At 50.8% G+C, this 17,601-nt stretch overlaps 1 non-coding gene and 1 pseudogene across 1 annotated transcript; one reads left to right on the top strand and one right to left on the bottom strand.

Annotated features, from left to right (window-relative positions):
- Positions 1-17,112: 17,112 nt before the first annotated feature.
- TRNAQ-CUG lies at positions 17,113-17,184 on the bottom strand. The gene has a single exon. It is a non-coding gene; the product is annotated as a tRNA-Gln (tRNA).
- LOC123359422 lies at positions 17,172-17,295 on the top strand (annotated as a pseudogene).
- Positions 17,296-17,601: the final 306 nt, after the last annotated feature.

The raw sequence follows: 17,601 nt of genomic DNA on the forward strand, positions 1-17,601 counted from the left end.
TCTGTGTTAATGCGAATTACTTGGCTGGCAGGGAGAAGAAAGACTTGCTAATAGCTGTTAGCACAGAGGGCCCACCCCATCAGCCAGTGAATTCTGTTAAGCAAGAGAAATCAGGGTTTAATCCTGCAGGACAAGGAGGAAAGAGAGAACTGATTTTTGCAAAAGGAAGCCACAGGTTAACCCTAAAATGCCCAAACTCCAATGGTATTGAGCCAAGGGTGGGGCATGACAAACATAATTGTAAATGGACACTTGCAATGAATTTGTTGTTATTGCTAATGCTAAATTTTGTAACTAATGTGTTGCTATTGCCAAGAACTGTAACAATGTACGATGTGCCTAATCTTTTGGAAAATCCCTTGAACATGTTGAAAGGAATACATGAAAACACACTTTATGTTAAAGGGCCTTGCTATACTGATGTTTCACAGTTAATGCCTGTAAACAGGGTTGGAACTTTTCACAGGGGAAAATACATTCCAGACCTGATGTGCTGTATGAAAAGGGAAACTGAGGCACACTACCATAGTGCTTTCATGGCTAAATGCCAAGATTCCTGTACTATGAACAACATCAATATCTACATTGGTTTAATGTTAATTGGGTTCAAAACATTGGCCAAAGCTGGTATGGATAAAGTAGCTGTTTTCTTTAGCTCTTGGCAAGATCACATGAAACATACAGGAACCATGCTGCAAAAGCTAACCAAGTTATACCTTAAGTTTGTAAAGAGATCCATTCATGTTATTGAACATGACTTTGATAAACCATTTCGGTTATACACTGGTACGGCCTCTAGCCCAACACTAGCTGTAGTGAGACAGACCCAAGGAAGGGGGGCTCTTGGGATGCAGTCAGCGATGTTTTGTCATCCCTTCCTGCATCAATTTTGCGTTGGGGGTGTGACGTTATTGATATAAATGGGAACCATATAGAACATGGGTTGCAACCAAGGTCCTGTGGTGGCACCAAATCCTAAGTAAAGGGGGTCATATAAGGTGTCTAAGACCAGGTTCTGGGTTGCTGGTTATGATTATGCTGTCTGTATGTCTGTGTATCATTTTGTAGTTTAAGTATAAGTATTGGCTCTATACTGTCTGTATTTTGTATTATGCTCTGCCTCTGGGAAGTGTCCCAGACAAAGCTGATGTTAGCCCGGCATAGCTGGCTTGATGGCCCATTAAAGGGCCATCAGCTACACAATTGACCCATGGAGAGAAGGCAGACACGCCTTGTGACTCAGCAAAGTATGCAGAAACTTGTCCATGTGACTGCAAACTCCATATTATTTTTGCTGTAAGTTTCCACTGTGAGGACAAAGGGATTCTTACACCTGGAAAAGTCTATATAAGGCTGATGCATCATCTCCATCTTGTCTTCAATCCTGCTTCTGACCTCTGGAGGGACTTTGCTACAACCTGAAGCTTTACACAAGGGACTGAACGACCCATCCCGGTGGGGGATGTATTCCAGAGACTCAATTTGAACCTGCAGTTTACTCCATCACTGCTGCAAGCCTGAACTAAGAACTTTGCCATTACTGTATGTAACTGATTCCATTTAACCAATTCTACCTCTCATCTCTACCTTTTTCCCTTTGTAAATAAACCTTTAGATTTTAGATTCTAAAGGATTGGCAATAGCGTGATTTGTGGGTAAGATCCGATGTGTATATTGACCTGGGTCTGGGGCTTGGTCCTTTGGGATCGAGGGAACCTTTTTCTTTTATTGGGGTGTTGGTTTTCATAACCATTCATCCCCAGGACGAGTGCACTGGTGGTGATGCTGGGAGACTGGAGTGTCTAAGGAAATTGCTTGTGTGACTTGTGGTTAGCCAGTGGGGTGAGACCAAAGTCCTTTTTGTCTGGCTGGTTTGGTTTGCCTTAGAGGTGGAAAAACCCCAGCCTAGGGCTGTGACTGCCCAGTTTAAGCAATTGGTCCTGATTTGGCACTCTGAGTTGGGTCCCACCAGAATCGCTCCGTCACACTGGTTCTCAGTGATTTCAGCTCTGTTGGGCTGCAGCAAGACTCTCCATTGAGTCTCAGATGGAAAAAAAGTGCCAGGAGAAGCAGGCAGTCGTAATCAGCTGTTATTACACAGGGAAGAACAAAAGGGTCAAATGGGGCCTGGAACCCTTAACAAGAATCCACCCCACCGAGTACCAACACTTGTCGCTACCTGCTGCCAGCTCCACTGAGAATGTTTTGGGGTCACTCCTTGGCTTTATCAGCCTAGGGGTTTTGGAGAAGTGGAATTAGCAGGTGCTCTAGTGGCCCAATTGATTAGCGCACAGTACTTACAGGGCAGTGCTGAGAGAAGCTATGCTGAGGTGGTGAGTTCAAACCCCACCTGGAGCACTGGTTTTCATTAGCCAAGTGGCTTCACCCCCTTATTTGGCCCTGTGGAATGTAGAATTCCGGCCAAGGGGAGCTTGAGAAGGGGAAGCGTCAATAATGCCCCCTTTGCTTATTACCTCCTCTCCAGAGGTCAGGTCAGAATCTACAACCCTTTCTGCTGCCCCCGCACCTGTGCCAGGTTCCCTCAAGCAGAGCCTGGAGTCCTGCCCCTGGCGTCCGTACTATTGACAAACACTAAGTGACAGGGACAAAACACTCAAATCCCGCCTGCTGCAGGGAACCAGGTTTGCTCTTCAAATTCTGTCGTTGGTACATTTCCAGGTCTGGGAATGTCCCACAACAGCATTGAATGGGAAGCTGCCTGCAGAACAGTGACACTGCACAGAGCTCCTGTGGAGGAGAGGTGGGAATTAGTAACTTTTTGAGGATCGTTTGGGAAATGAGCCTTTGCTGACAAGGTTTGGCTCTGTTCATATTTCATCTTCAGGTGTTACGTTGAGGGATCTTTAGTATGTTTTTGTGAGGTTAATAACTATCTCCTCAACTTTATTTACTCAACTTAAAAATTGGTGTCACTTGATTTTTGCATCTCCCTGTGAAAATGCAACTGACTCGTGTGGCTTTCTCCAGGGGGTCATGATGTTACAGTTGGGGAATTCACTCTCTGTACTTGTGTGGGGGGAGGGGTTGCTTTTTTACAGCTGCCTCACGGCCAGGCACACCGGGCTGTTAGCTGCACCCACTGTCCTTGCCAGGGGCCCGTGCTGAACCCTGGGCGGCTGCACTGCCGTGCTGGGGTGACTCTGCAGGTGGAGAAGCTGCTGTGGAGCAATGTAGAGCAGGTGCAGGAAGGAGACGGGGTCACTATTCACATTCTGAACTGCACAGTTTTCACTCCCAGCCGTACTGGTGCCCCTCACTCCCGACCCACAGCTCCCTGCGCTCTCTCCAGCTCTGACGGTGCCCCTCACTCCTGACCCGCAGCCCCTGCCATCCCAGTCCTGACCTCCAGACTCACAGCTCTGCTGGTGCCCCTCAGTCCCGACCTGCAGCCCCCTGGGCTCCCCCCAGCCCTACTGGTGCTCCTCACTCCTGACCCGCAGCCCCCTTGGAGCCCCGCTGAGCTCTCCAGTCACTGCGCTGCCAGTGCCCCTCACTCCCGACCTGCAGCCCCTGCTATCCCAGTCCTGACCTCCAGGCTCACACCTCTGCTGGTGCCCCTCAGTCCCGACCCGCAGCCCCCTGGGATCCCCACTGAGCTCCCCAGTCACTGCGCTGCCGGTGTCCCTCACTCCCGACCTGCAGCCTCCTGGGCTTCCCTCAGCTCTGCCAGTGCCCCTCACTCTCGACCCGCAGCCCCTGCTATCCCAGTCCTGACCTCCAGACTCACAGCTCTGCTGGTGCCCCTCACTCCCGACCCGCAGCCCCCTGGGATCCCCACTGAGCTCCCCAGTCACTGCGCTGCCGGTGTCCCTCACTCCCGACCTGCAGCCCCCTGGGCTTCCCTCAGCTCTACCGGTGCCCCTCATTCCTGACCCGCAGCCCCCTGGGATCCCCGCTGAGCTCCCCAGTCACCGCGCTGCCGGTGTCCCTCACTCCTGACCTGCAGCCTCCTGGGCTTCCCTCAGCTCTACCAGTGCCCCTCACTCTCGCCGCACAGCCCCTGCTATCCCAGTCCTGACCTCCAGACTCACAGCTCTGCTGGTGCCCCTCACTCCCGACCCGCAGCCCCCTGGGTTCCCTGCTGAGCTCCCCAGTCACTGCGCTGCCGGTGCCCCTCACCCCCGATCCGCAGCCCCTGCTATCCAAGTCCTGACCTCCAGACTCACAGCGCTGTTGGTGCCCCTCACTCCCAACCCGCAGCCCCAGCTATCCCAGTCCTGACCTCCAGACTCACAGCTCTGTTGGTGCCCCTCACTCCCGACCCACAGCCCCAGCTATCCCAGTCCTGACCTCCAGACTCACAGCTCTGCTGGTGCCCCTCACTCCCGACCCGCAGCCCCTCGGCTTCCCCCAGCTCTACCGGTGCCCCTCACTCCCAACCCGCAGACCTTGCTGTTCCAGTCCTGACCTCCAGTCTCACAGCTGATTGCTTTGAGACACTGGTAGTGAGTTGGGTGTGGTGGCTGGAGAACAGACAAAGTGGTTACTGGTTTATGATTTTCTGTTTGCTCCTTTCGGGTAAGGGAAATAGGGAAAGAAAAATAAGCAAACTAATGAAGAGTGAAGAGCAGAAGAAGCTAGAACTGCACAGGTTGCAAATTGCTGCCCAGAAAGGCTGAACACTGGGCGCTGGGAAAGTCTCTGTAACTAAGAAGCCCCTGAGCTGAGTGCATCCCAGTTTCAGTGAACTGCAGAGGGGGGTGTCTCAGCACAAGAAAGCAGGAAAATGACCACCAGTGAGGCAGCTACTTAACTAGAGCTGTCCAGACTGGAAGCAGAAGAGAAGGCAAAGGACCGGGAGTTTCAATTGAAGCTCAAAGAAGTAGAGGCACCTGTGCACAGAAGGGCTATGGAAGCAGAGGCAGCCAGGGAGGGAGCTGCTCACAAAAGAGCCCTGGAGTTAAGAGACAGAGAAATAGAGGCCCAAACTGAGGCCCAGAAGCATGGACTGGCTGTTATGGAGTGGAAGAGACAAAACCCTCCAGCAGCTGGCTCCACTTCCCCAAAAATCCACAAATGGGAGTGACTATGTCCACAGTATGATGAATCCAGTGATATTGCTGAATATTTCATCACCTTTGAGAGACTCTGCACCTCTGTGAAATCCCTGGTGATCAAAAAATGGTCACATTGGTAGCCAAATTGGCTGGAAGAGCTATGGACATATTGAATGAGATGCCTATTGATGATGCTACAAACTATGCTAAATGTAAGGAGCTAGTTTTAAAACAGTTTCAGATTACACCTGAAACCTACAGGGTTAAATTCAGGAGTCTTAAGAGAGGCTCTGGATTCAGTAATGTGGCTTATGTAAATGAAATGAGAGATTTGTTAGATACGTGGGTGAGGGGAAAAGACATGACAAGCTTTGAAGGAATGTGTGATTTGGGCCAAGGGCAGGCATGATTGCAGTGCACCCTTCCTTGCCAACACCTCAAGCACATGCCTGAATTAAAAACCTTCCCCAAAGAGGCAGAACAATCTGCATCAGAGCACGTACGAGGGTACACAAAGGAACTGGGAAATGTAATAGACACTAAACAAGCTAAATTGTGTGAACAAAACCTGTCCGCCGTAGATTTGCTGTTAATCTGGGGTCTTTTGCTACGTCATCAAGACCAAGGAGTTAATACTAGTGGTAAACCTTTAAAGGTGTGGGACATACCTGATTTGGTGGGGGAAAAAAAACTTTTGTACATGCTAGGGATGGTGACAAGACAGTCCTACATGCATTGTTTCTTTTCAACTCATACCTGTAAACAGGCTGGAAGCTTGGTACAGCAGCAAAAGCATAACAGGCCTATGCTGCTGTGTGGGAGGGGAAACCGAGGCACATTGGTGGCTAAATTCCAACACACCTACACATTAACAGATATTGCTGTCTGCACTCTGTTAGCAATGCTACACCCCGACCTGTTTTCAGGCAGCCTGGGACCAGGAACCCCATACCTTGCTAGAACACCCATGTAGGGCATCATACAGTTTAAAGGTACTGAAAGGGGTGTGACCAGAGACAAGCAGGGATTTTAGGCGTCCCGCCTCCGCCATGGACAGTGTCCAAACCTCTGGCAGTAAATTCAGGAGGAGGGTGTGACGTTTTGAACTGTTACCTTCGGCATTCCTGGGGAAAGACCAACATGGCCAACAAGACTTTGGGCCAGTAGGTCAACCAAGGGGGCTGTATCCTAGGCCTGGCTGCAGCTCAGCTGCAGGACTCAGAGTAAACCCAGCTCCCATCGCTCCCTATAGGGCTCCAGGCAAGGCCAGTCTGCTGGATCCAGCGTCCCCTCTGGTGCGCAAGTCACACCAGCCAGCAGGCAAAACACCGGCTCCCGTGTCATTTGAAACAGCAGGACAAAGCCTTGAAACTCCAACTTAGGTATGAAGCAACAGGTCCCAGAGTCCCCCTGAGATCTGAGCTCAGCTCGCACTAGTCAGTGTCCTGACAGCTGAACTTTACGCCAGGGGACCAGATGGTGTCACAGTCTCTAGACACCCATGACCCTCAGCTGGCAGGTTTGCACTCTGCACTCACAGCTTCTCTGCAGCTGCTCCCGCTCTCTTCTCCCCTCGGCTTTCTCAGCACCTGGCCCCACAGCGCTTCCTGCCAGCCAGAGACTGCGCTTTCTGGGCCCGCTCCTGCAGATGTGGGCTTCTATCCTGCTTCCTAAGGACTCAGCAGGAGAGAGGGGCCTTTCCAGGACATTGTTATGGCTCCTGGGAATCCATGTGTGGCTCTGGACACGCCCAGGATGTGTTTGGTGACTGGCCTGCACAGCAGCTTAAAAGCCAGCTGCTACAACTAGGGCTCAAACACTGGACCCCCCAGTTCAAAGCCTCATGTTCTTCCCACCAGCGGCTTCCTCTCGCAGGACTCTCTCTCCTCCTCCATCAACTATAATCCCGATCTACCGCGTCTGTGGGGCCTGCCCTGAGTCCCCGCATCCCCCTACTTTGTCTGTGTTCCCTGCCGGCTGCAAAAATGTCAGGGGAAGCCACCCCCTCCCTTCACTCGGAGCCTCATCTGTAGGGAGGGATGGGAGCTGGGTTTGCTCTGAGTTCTGCAGCTGGGCTGCAGCCAGGCACGGGAGGCCGCCCTCTTGGTTGACCTACTGGCCCAAAGTCACTTTGCCTGCGTTGGTCTTTCCCCAGGAATGCTGAAGCACAGGCCTGAGGGAGGGAGACTCAATCCCCCTCCCTCTTGGTCAGGGCGGAAGAGGCGGCTGTAAGAGCGGCCAGGTTCCTGAGCTGGGCCTTCCAGCGTTTGGGGAGGGTGGAGCTGACTGGGGCATGGTGCTGGCAAAATGCCTCAGGGCACTGGTGGGAGGAGCAGGCCAGGGCCAGGGCTGGGAAGAGAGAGAGAGAGACCAGCAGGTTTCCTCTAGTGTTTCCTGCTCTCTTTCTCTCGTAGTTTCTCCTCTGCGTGAACTGGCTCACTCTCTCTGTGAGCCTGGCTAGCTCCGTGGGCAGAGTGTCAGACTTTTAATCTGAGGGTCCAGGATTCAAGTCCCTGGTCAGGCACTCAACTATTCCTCAAAGTCTTAAAAATCCCTGTCACTGGAGTCCTTCTTGATGTTACTTTTTCTCTTCAGGATTTTGCCTTTCCTCAGAAGGACCTTTTGTGTGTGGGTTTGAATTTCCTGACACCCCCTCTGTCCTCGCAGGCTGGAGGAATAAAGGCCTCTGGGCAGGGGCAGCCCTAGACTAGCTGCCAGCACCTGGCGCCCCAGGCGAACCCCACAGTCGGCGCCCCCCACCCCCAAACCCCAAGGGCAGAGCTAGGCTGAGGTATTTTGGTAAATGGGGAAACATTTTGCCCCTTTTTTCCTTTTAATGTTTTTAAGCGTTTTTGTGGGTTTTTTTAAACAGAGGCTTAATTATTCGGTTTGTCCATCCGTCCGTCTGGCCAACCAATGTTTCTTTCTCCATCCTTCTGGTTCTGGCTGCCCCTTACTACAGCCATAACTTTGGTCTTGAACTTTATAGAGTAGTGAGGTACCTTAAGGGTTAAATGCTAAATACCAAACCCAAACAAGACTAGTTACCTCTGTCTGGCAAAAGGTGTCTGGCAGTTTTGCCACTTTGAATGATTCAAATGGATTTTCAGTGGCATTATATAAAAATCCCAGCAAAGCAGAACCAAACCAATTCATCTTAAACCTTCCAAACAAGAGTTTTACAAACCATGAGTGTCAGTTTAGGTCCTTAAAACTTTACATCATCACACACAACGTTCTCCTTTGCCTAACATCCCTTGCACTGCGATTACTCTTTTTTACACAACTGAACCCCGATTGCACGTCCATCTTGTACAACCAGAGCCAGCCAGGGGCAGGCAAGTTAAGTGCCAATAGAACCCCGGACATTCCTGTAGTGATTTTGCTTACATTACCCAGGAGTCAAATCATTTTGATGAGATTATCTCTCTGCCTGCTGCCTGCAGCCGTCCCCTATAGACCATTTCTGTGGGCAAAGGGCCCATTTCCCTCAGAATGGCTGTAAAGGCTTCACGGGACAAAACATAGTGGTGGTAGCAGCGACTTTACCTGACCCTCTTGTATAATTTAATTACCAAACGTCTATCAAATGTGAGTGCACAGAGCTGCACATACAGTTACATTCAGTGAAAGTGAGCAACTGTCCCCAGAACTCACTGCTGGGAGCCTTAAAGTATCTGCCAGTGGCACAGGTACCTTTTAAGTACCGAGACGTGCAGTGACACATCTTTCACGAGAACCGGCCGGCGTGTGCAGAGCAAAGGTTGCCCACGGGCGCTGTGTCAGGCTCTGGCACCGCGTGAGACAATGGACCACTTTCTGGTGGCTGGTTTTTTTCCCCAACAGGTGTGGGGACTTCTGGCTACATGATGGCGGCTGCCAGACTCGGCTGGACAGGATTCTTTTCAGCTCACCTGAGGCTTGTTCCTGGCCGAACGAGGGCAACCACAGGGCGCCAGCAGAACCAGCTGCAGCAAGGGCACCCTCAGCAGGGGCCGCCGTATAGCGGGCGGGTGTCAGGGGACACACTGCGCCTGCTCAATGTCAGAAAATCCCCTTCAGACTAAACCAGTTTGTTTCTCAAAATCAAAACAAGTGGGATGAAAGTTCTTTGCAAAAATATTTTGTTGCAAAACAAAAGCATCTCCTGTTTGTCAGAGTGTGTTAAATTGTCTCATCACACACAAAGAGGAGACACTTAGACCACAAACATTAGATAAGATGCTTCAGTCTGAGCTAAGTAGTTGCTGCTCTTAACAATTGCAAAATAAAAAAATACAAATCAAATAGACTATTTCAGCTATTCTATTATGTCATAATCTGATTGGAATAAACATGATAGGACACCTCATATTATGCACTACTCCTTGTGACACTCACCAATGGATCCCCGTCCTCCACCCACCGTGAGGTAGGTAGGAGCGGATCATTATTATCCCTACTTGAAAGAGGGAGAAGCTAAGGCTGAGAAAGGAGCATTGACTTGTCTGAGGTCACACGGCCAGTCAGTGGCAGAGTTGGGAATAGGACCCAAGAGCCCTGATTTTCAAACTAACCATCAGATCTTGAATTTCAAACACTGAATGACTTGAGTAAAGTGCTCTCAAATGAGCTCCAGACCAACAACAGTGCACAGTAATTATTCAGCAAGTATTTGAGGAGAACTGCAATGTTAGAGAGAATCATGAACTGCTCAGAGACCATTAATGCAGCGAAGCAGCAAAATTTGTCAAACATATGACTGATTATGACTTATTTCCTTGGTCTTAAAAGAGACCAACAAGGACCTGAGTCTCCTCCCTGTCAATAACCCCCTGCTCAGGCAATCAGGGTAGAGACTGAGGACGGGAGGCTGAGGGGTCTCACCAGAGAGCCCAAAGGATGGCCCAGGTCACCGGTGGGGATCACTGCCCGAGCACTATTTCAGCCCCACATTTTTGGGTGGACCTCCCACAGTGGGAGCTGCAGAGCACTCCCCCGCAACACACACACACACCGCTCCTGCTGTTGGGAGGGGAACAGGTGAAAAGACAAAAGAAGCAAGAGAAGAAGAGAAAGGAGGGAGGGATGGATGGAGGAAGAGGTGAAACAAAAAGGACAAACCCTAATGTCTCCAGTAAAATCATTAAAAGGGAAGGAGGAAACTCGAAAGAGGTTCCTCCTGGTGCTCACGTCCGTGAACCCGAATACTCTCTCAGTCCTCAGAGAGAGACCTGGAGAAGGAGACTTGCTGAAGCAAAGCCACAGGGGTCTCTGAGGTTTCCCTGGCCCCTCGCCCCTCTCCTGCCTGGCTGATGTCAGCATCTCTCTGTGAGGTCACCACCTCCCCACCGCCTTTGACCAATAGCCTGAGGTCCTGCAAAAGGCCTTTGTGATGTCACTGCCACACCCCTCCCTTGCTGTGCCAATGTCCTGCCCTTGGCCAGGCACTGTGGAGGTTTGAGCTACTCCCTGTGGATCACCCCACTCAAGGAGCGTTCGTTCTAGGCAGCAAGCCGGCTGGACAGGGAAACGTCAGACGCTGCTCCCAATGCTACACTCAGTTTTTCAGAAATTAGTCAACTTTATGGCCAGAAGACACCATTAGAGCATCTAATCTGACCCCCTGCATATCACAGGCTTCCTGTATGGCACAATATCTACTTTTGGGGCAAACACATTCCAGAAAGGCATCTAGTCTTCACTAAATGACATCAGGAGATGGAGAATCCACCACTTTCCTTGATAGCTTGTTCCTGCGGTGAATCATCCTCGCTGTTGAATATTTGTGTCTTATTTGTAATATGAATTTGTCTCTTTTCACCTTCCAGGCAGTGGGTCTTCTTATGCCTTCCTCTGCTAGATTCAAGAGCCCTTTCATACCCAATCTTTTCTCTCCATTAAGGCCCTTCAACACTTCAATGAAGTCACCTTTCAATCTTCTTTTGATAAGCGAAACAGGTTGAGCTCGTTCAATAGCTCACTAGAAGGCATTTTTCTCCAGCCCTCAGAACATTTGTCATCAGACTCCTGAACTGCAGCTGAATGTGGTTCTTGTTCTTCTGCACAGCACAGCTCCTGGAGAAGAGGGATCTGCAAATGTACATTCGTATGATCCCTTTGTTTAATTGCTGAAAACATAAACTAGACACTTAGAGGATTGGAACTGATTTCAGCGGATGGACAGCTTTGCTAGGTTTTTATGCATTTGGACAGCGAAATGTTGAGTGTTTACATTCATATCAAGCACTCCCGTAAAGAGGAGCCCCTGAACAGAATGGAGAATGGAAATGAAAATATTTTCCTTTTTTTAAAAAAAAGAAAGAAGGTTATAAGAGAACACTGGGGTTTAAACTGAGGCTCACTGGAGCTGCAATCAACCACTCTACCTCTGAGCTATACCAGCACAATGAGCTGAGTAGGGAATTGTGATTTTCAGGACTTTGAAGGACAAACCCTGCTTCATCGAGGTCCTTTGCCATTCCCAGACCACAGGTGGTTTTAAAAATGGGGTTTGATTAAACTTCTTCAATGTGGTAAACACCACATCTTGCACACCCACCGCTATAGCTTCTCCCACTGACATCGCTGCCACCTCTTGGGAAGTGGATTAACTGCACCCACAGGAAAACTCTCTCCCCTCAGCATAGAGCAGTGGTTCTCAAGCTGTGTGTCAGGACCCCAAAGTGGGATGTGACTCTGATTTAATGGGGTCACCAGGGCTGGCGTTAGACTTGTTGGGGCCTGGGGCTGAAGCCGAAAGTCTGAGCCCCACCACCCAGCGCTGAATCCCTCCAGCTCTGGTTTTGCCCTCCCCTAACTGGGGCAGGGCTCAGGCTTTGTCTCCTCTGCCTCCGCTCAGTGTGGAGGGGCCTGGTCCCTCTTTCCAGGGCCATGTAGTGAGGGGTTTTTTTTGGCAGGAAGGGGTTGCAGTGAAAGGAAGTTTGAGAAACCCTGGCATAGAGCCTCTGAATATGTCTAGACTTGGCTCCCTGTGGTAGATCAGACACTGAAAGTGCAGCCATGGAGACACCACACACCAGCCTGGCCTAGCAGGCAAGAATCAAACCTCCACAGAGAGATGCCTGTTGCTTTCTAACCCATCTCCCTAAGCCCTCAGCCACCAGCACTTAACAAAGGGGCTTTTCTACACTAGGGTTCTGCTCTCACTGAAGGGTCATTTCCAATGGTTTGCTCAGACCAGCATTAGGGGAAATGGTGCCCTGGGCAAAGCTTGTACTTTGGCACTTCCCCATTGCCCCTGGACGATCCCCACTCCCCCTTTACCGCTAGCTCCTGCACTCCCAGCCCTTGCGCCTCCTTCACCCCTAACTCCTGCCCCCTCCTGTGCCCCCTTTGCCCTTAACTCCCTGGGCCACCAGCCATGGCCCCTCTCCTGCAGCCCCTTCACATGGCTCCAGTGCTGGGGGCCCCGCACTTGTTCTCCCTTTCCCTGGGCTTTGGCATCACTAGCCCCTGCTTAGCGAGTAGGGTTCAGTGGTTCCCAAAATGTGGGGCATGACTCCTAGGGGGACACAGAGGAACATTCATGGGGGCACCTCAGGCGCTGAGCCAGCCCCCATGGAGAGAGCAGCACTCAGCCCCACTCTGCCCCAGCTCTTCCCCAACCCCACCCTCAGCCTGGGGCTCTGGCTCCCAGCTCGGCCTCGACCCCTTACCCCGTCTGCACCCCTCTCCCCAGCAAGCAACGGCCCCACTCCCAGCCCCGGTTCTTGACTGCGGCCTCCGAGGGGCCACAGCCATGGCTAGGGCACAGTGTGAAATGTTTGGGGACCACTGGTTGAGGGTGATGTTCTCAATCACTTCTACAAAGTCCAATAAAAGCAATTCCTCACCCACCCACCCACCCCTCCATCAGGACGGCCTAGCTATGTTCTGCTGCCCTTCATTCATGCAGGAAGGATAATAACATTTCATTCCATTCACTCCTAAAGTGATTTGTAACCCACCACCAGCCAAAACTGGTCATTTTGGGGAAGCGGCCCCATCATGCTGCATAGCTAGGCAGAGTAGGTGTGTCTGTGCAAACACGGTCTGTTCCTGAAGTCTTTCCCCCAGCTCCTCACTAGATGTGAGGGGGGAGCTCATTCAGCCCCTGCTTCCGCTTAGTATTTAAAAACTCCTTATTGTCCCTAGCTCTGCTGGCCTTAGATTTCTCCTCCTGTCCCTTTTCTAGCAGTTCAGATGAGGTGGCGGAGTGGTTAAGGTGATAGACTGCTAATCCATTGTGCTCTGCACGCATGGGTTTGAATCTCATCCTCATTGGATGCATTTAGTCTTCATGCCTCTTCTATAGACAACCATCTCCCCTTTTGGTACAATGACAGATCAAACAATGTTGCTTCTTGCAAACAAAAACCTTCTCAGAAACTCAGAACTCCCCCCTTGCTTTAAATAAAATGTCTAAATCCCAGATTTCTTAAAAAAAATTCTCTAGTGCTGTATTTCTTATCTCAAAAGGTGACATCCTCATCATCTCCCCGAAACACTCTGGGACCTGCCCAAATTATTAAAATTAGTACAGCCTACTGATAGTAGATAGAGAGTGGAGGAAGTAAGTCAGAAAGGTAGAGCAAAGTGCTCTAGCGAGGTGGGCTACCTCTTTTATAGGGCACAAGCGCCAGAAATCCTTCCTGCTATGCCCAAATTTCATTCCTCAGCCATAAAACATTAAGGTACACTTACTTCATAGGCTAGTATGTTTGTGCATGTTGATGATATGAACATATGCACATAAGTTCCCCTGTGGTATACCTGTTAAGTCTGTGAGTACAACACTGAACCCCCCCCCCATGCCATTCTCCATTGTCGATTGGTGTAGGTAAAGGTCTTAGACAGGCGTGGGTACTTCTCTATTTAAGTAACAAGATAAAGGTCAATTTTCCTTTCTGAGTAAAAGGTCACACTATAGAGATGCTCACTTTGCCTTAGCTTAACATACAGGATATGGCCTGTAGGTCCTCGTACGTCATGTGCCCCAGCCCCCTAATCATTTTTATTGCCAGCCGCTGGACTCTCTCCAGTTTGTTCACATCCCTTCTCATGTGGGTCCCAACCCCAAAAGTACTCACATTTCACCCCAATATGCCGGCTTTTAATATGCAAATAGGGTGCTGCCATGGTCAAGTCACTCCCGAGCTCTCCAGTGGAGCCTGCTGGCGGAGAACGAGGTGAAAATTAGCCAGGACGTCGCTCAGTCAATTCCCTCTGCTCCCAGCAGGTGGTATTGGAAAGCTCCAAGATGGCTCACTTCCCTTTCTCTCATCAGCTTCAGGCCCCAGGGTTACAAATGCACAAACCAGTTGGGAGTCTCCCCTGGGCTCAGGGTGTGGGCTCCTCTGAGGGGAGGGACTTACACACTCTTAGAGAAATCTGAGGGCAATTTATAGTTGGTAAAAACCATTTTTAGTGAAAGGAAAGCTGCAGTGACAGCCTGGTTACTGGGGTGCAAAACACTTTCCTCCTGGGAGAAAAAAGAAGTTAGAATTAGAAATTTACATCGTTTGTTCCAATATTGGCACAGGTTTAATTTTGCTTCTGTATAGCTTTGTTTCAGGCTGTGACTGTTTTGGTTTATTGGGTTGTTTTGTTTTTTTAAGTTGGACTGGAGCTTTTAATTGACATTGGGTTTTAAATTAAGCATTGTTTTTTCTTTCAATTTTTCATTTAGGTTTTGGTTATTGATGGGATCTTTAAGAACTTTAGATTTAATATTAAAATTTGGACAGATTTAGATTATTTAAAATAAACCTTATTTACTATTTTATTTTAATAAAGGTTGTATTGCTCTAAACCCTGGCCGGGGGGAGAGGAGATGAGCCTGGCCTTTAACTGAGAAGGAGCAGAGGCATGGGAGGCACGGCCCCCGTGAAGGGTGGGGGGCACAGCCCCCAATTTTTTTTGACTAGCGCACCTCAGTCCCCCACCAAATGGGAAGAGGCTGATGCCACCTGCTGGTCACTGGGTGTCACTGCTGCTCCATGGGAAACATGCTCTGTGCATTACCCAGATCGGTGGGAAACACACTCTGTGCATTACCGTGACTGGTCCGTGGGTGTCACGGCTCCTAGAAGGCAGACACACGCTGTGCATTACGCCACCTGGCCACTGGGTGTCACTGCTGTATCAAGGGAAACACCTTCTGTGCATTACCCTGAGAGACCACTGGGTGTCACTGCTGCGCCAAGGGAGACACAAGAACGGCCAGACTGGTTCAGACGCAAAGTCCATCTAGCCCAGTATCCTCCTGTCTCCTGCCAGCGGCCAGTGCCAGGGGCCCCAGAGGGAATGAGCAGAGCAGGGAATCATCCAGTGATCCATCCCCTGCCGCCCATCCCCAGCTTCTGGCAAACAGAGGCTACAGGCACCATCCCTGCCCAGCCTGGCTAATAGCCCTTGATGGACCTGTCCTCTGTTCATTTATCTAGTTCTTTCTTTGAACCCTGTTATAGTCTTGGAGTTCCACAGGTTAACTATGCAACTGCCCTGACTTCCCTCCCCCCCCCCCCAATCCCGGGTTGTATATGGAAAAGAGGATGCAGGTAGAGTGAGGGAGGGGCAGGGCTGGGATCCAGGGCTCCTGCTTTTTCTGGTTTTCTCCACCTCCTGCAGCTGCCTTGGTCCTTTCAGTGCATTTCCTGTTCCAGATTCATTTGCTGACTTGTGCAACCCACCCCAGAGGTGGCTGCATCTCAGTGTTGGGTGAGGCATCCTTGGCTGCATCACCTCCGAACTGCGTCTCTCTCTCCCTGCAGGTGACCCTGCAGCACTCGGCAAACATCCGCAAGATCGTGGGGTGCTTTGAGCATTGGGCAGGCAGGGGCCAGGAGCCCAGCCCCCACCCCAGAGAATGGGACCCAGCCCCCCTGCTTTTTACAGGGATTAAAGAGGGGCAAAGGGGGGCAAATCAGAGGAGGGGGGTGGCCAGGGTCTGAGCAGGGGGTGGAAATTGACTGGTCGGGGAGGGGCTGAAGGGCAAAGTCAGGGAGGGGGGAAGGAGCTGGGTTAAGCCCAGGGGGGAGGTGCTGCCAGAGGGTTAAACCCCGGCACAGGCAGGGGCAGAGGGGTAACAGTTACTCCGGGGGGGGGGGGCTGAGACTCCAGTGTTTGCAAAAACAGGGTGGGGGGAGCAGAGGGGCTTTTCTATTTCCCCTCCCACAGGCAGCACCTCTCAGCATGGGCTTCCCAGGGCTGGGCTCTTAAAGGCACAGGCATCCCACTGCCTAGACACTGCAGCTCCTCTCTGATGTAACCTACGGAGGTGCTGCAGTAGGAGACTCAATTCAGTGAAACCGGGTATTCTCTATACACCCCCCAGCCAGGGGGCTGTGCACCCCTCCCCCGAATTTCCCCAACACCCCCCAGTGGTCAGGTAGTTACATGCAGCGCTGCCAATGTTGTCACTGGTTGCAAATTTGAATGGAAATTGAAACGTTAACGACACTTTAAAAGCAGATACAAGGTATGAAAAATACTTGTACCTGAGAAAGTATAATAGGGTTGGAAAGTCTGGACAAAGCCGGGTTTCCTCACCCAGCTGTTGTGTTTGCTGACAATGTCGGTGCATTGGCTTCGGCAGTGTTGGCCAATCTCAGAATTTCAAGTTATGATTTGGAAGCAAGGTGTGGATGAGCTCTCCCCTGACAGCTAGTGACGAGCCAGGGTTGGGGGAGGCTTTGGGACCAGACTGTATTTACATGAACTCACCTACTCTGCCGAGGTGTCCAGCAGACAGAGCTGGGCTGCCTCTGCTCTAGGTGCCCAGAGGGGGCGGGAAGGTGTGTGGGGCTCCAGCCTGGGACTCTTCCTCCCTCCTGCCAAGCCCTGACTATCAATCCCGGCCCTGACCCTCCTTTCTTCAAGCGCCGTGTGGTCAAGAGGAAAAGTGTGGCAGGAAGCACAAGGGCCAAACTTGTGGGCATCAGGTGAAGCAGCAAGAACCACAACCATCAGGGTAGCAAGTTCTAGAGCCCCAACCCATTGCCACCATCCCAGCTCTAGGAGGTGTGAGTCACCCAGCAGGAGGGGTGAGACTGGCTCTTGCACAATGGGAGACAGGGAAGTTGAGCACTATGAGCTCCAGGGCTTTACCACAAGGTCCCACTGAGATTTGAACTCAGATTGCACGATTCAGAGTCCTGAGTGCTGCCCGTTACACCATGGGACCAGCTTGTATATTAAATTGATTTTTGGAACAAGGGGGTGGAATAAGAGCTTGTTTTGTCCACCCCATGCATTGACCTGGTATTGCAGTGTCTCCAGGACCAGTGCCTCTCCTTCGGGGGAGAATTGTCTGGTTAGAAAGGTAGAAAGTGTTTCCCTCCAAAGATGCTGATTTGATAAGATATTTTTAAAGTAATGGAAAAATCAGGTCTCTTTAGCACTTTAGTTTTTCCATGGCACCACAGTGTTAAAATGCTTTGGGTGTGTTTTCTGAGTCTACAGATGTGAGATGGGGCACCACCCCAAGCAGCATCCCCTGCCAGCCGGGAGCAGTGTCTGACTTTACACCAGCAGCCCACACCTCCCTGTCCCTCACCCTGGGGATTTCCTGCTCTCTGCCACACAGACCCACCTTCCCATA

The sequence above is a fragment of the Mauremys mutica genome, unplaced genomic scaffold (assembly GCF_020497125.1).
Source record: "Mauremys mutica isolate MM-2020 ecotype Southern unplaced genomic scaffold, ASM2049712v1 Super-Scaffold_100120, whole genome shotgun sequence".
Taxonomy (NCBI): Eukaryota; Metazoa; Chordata; order Testudines; family Geoemydidae; genus Mauremys; species Mauremys mutica.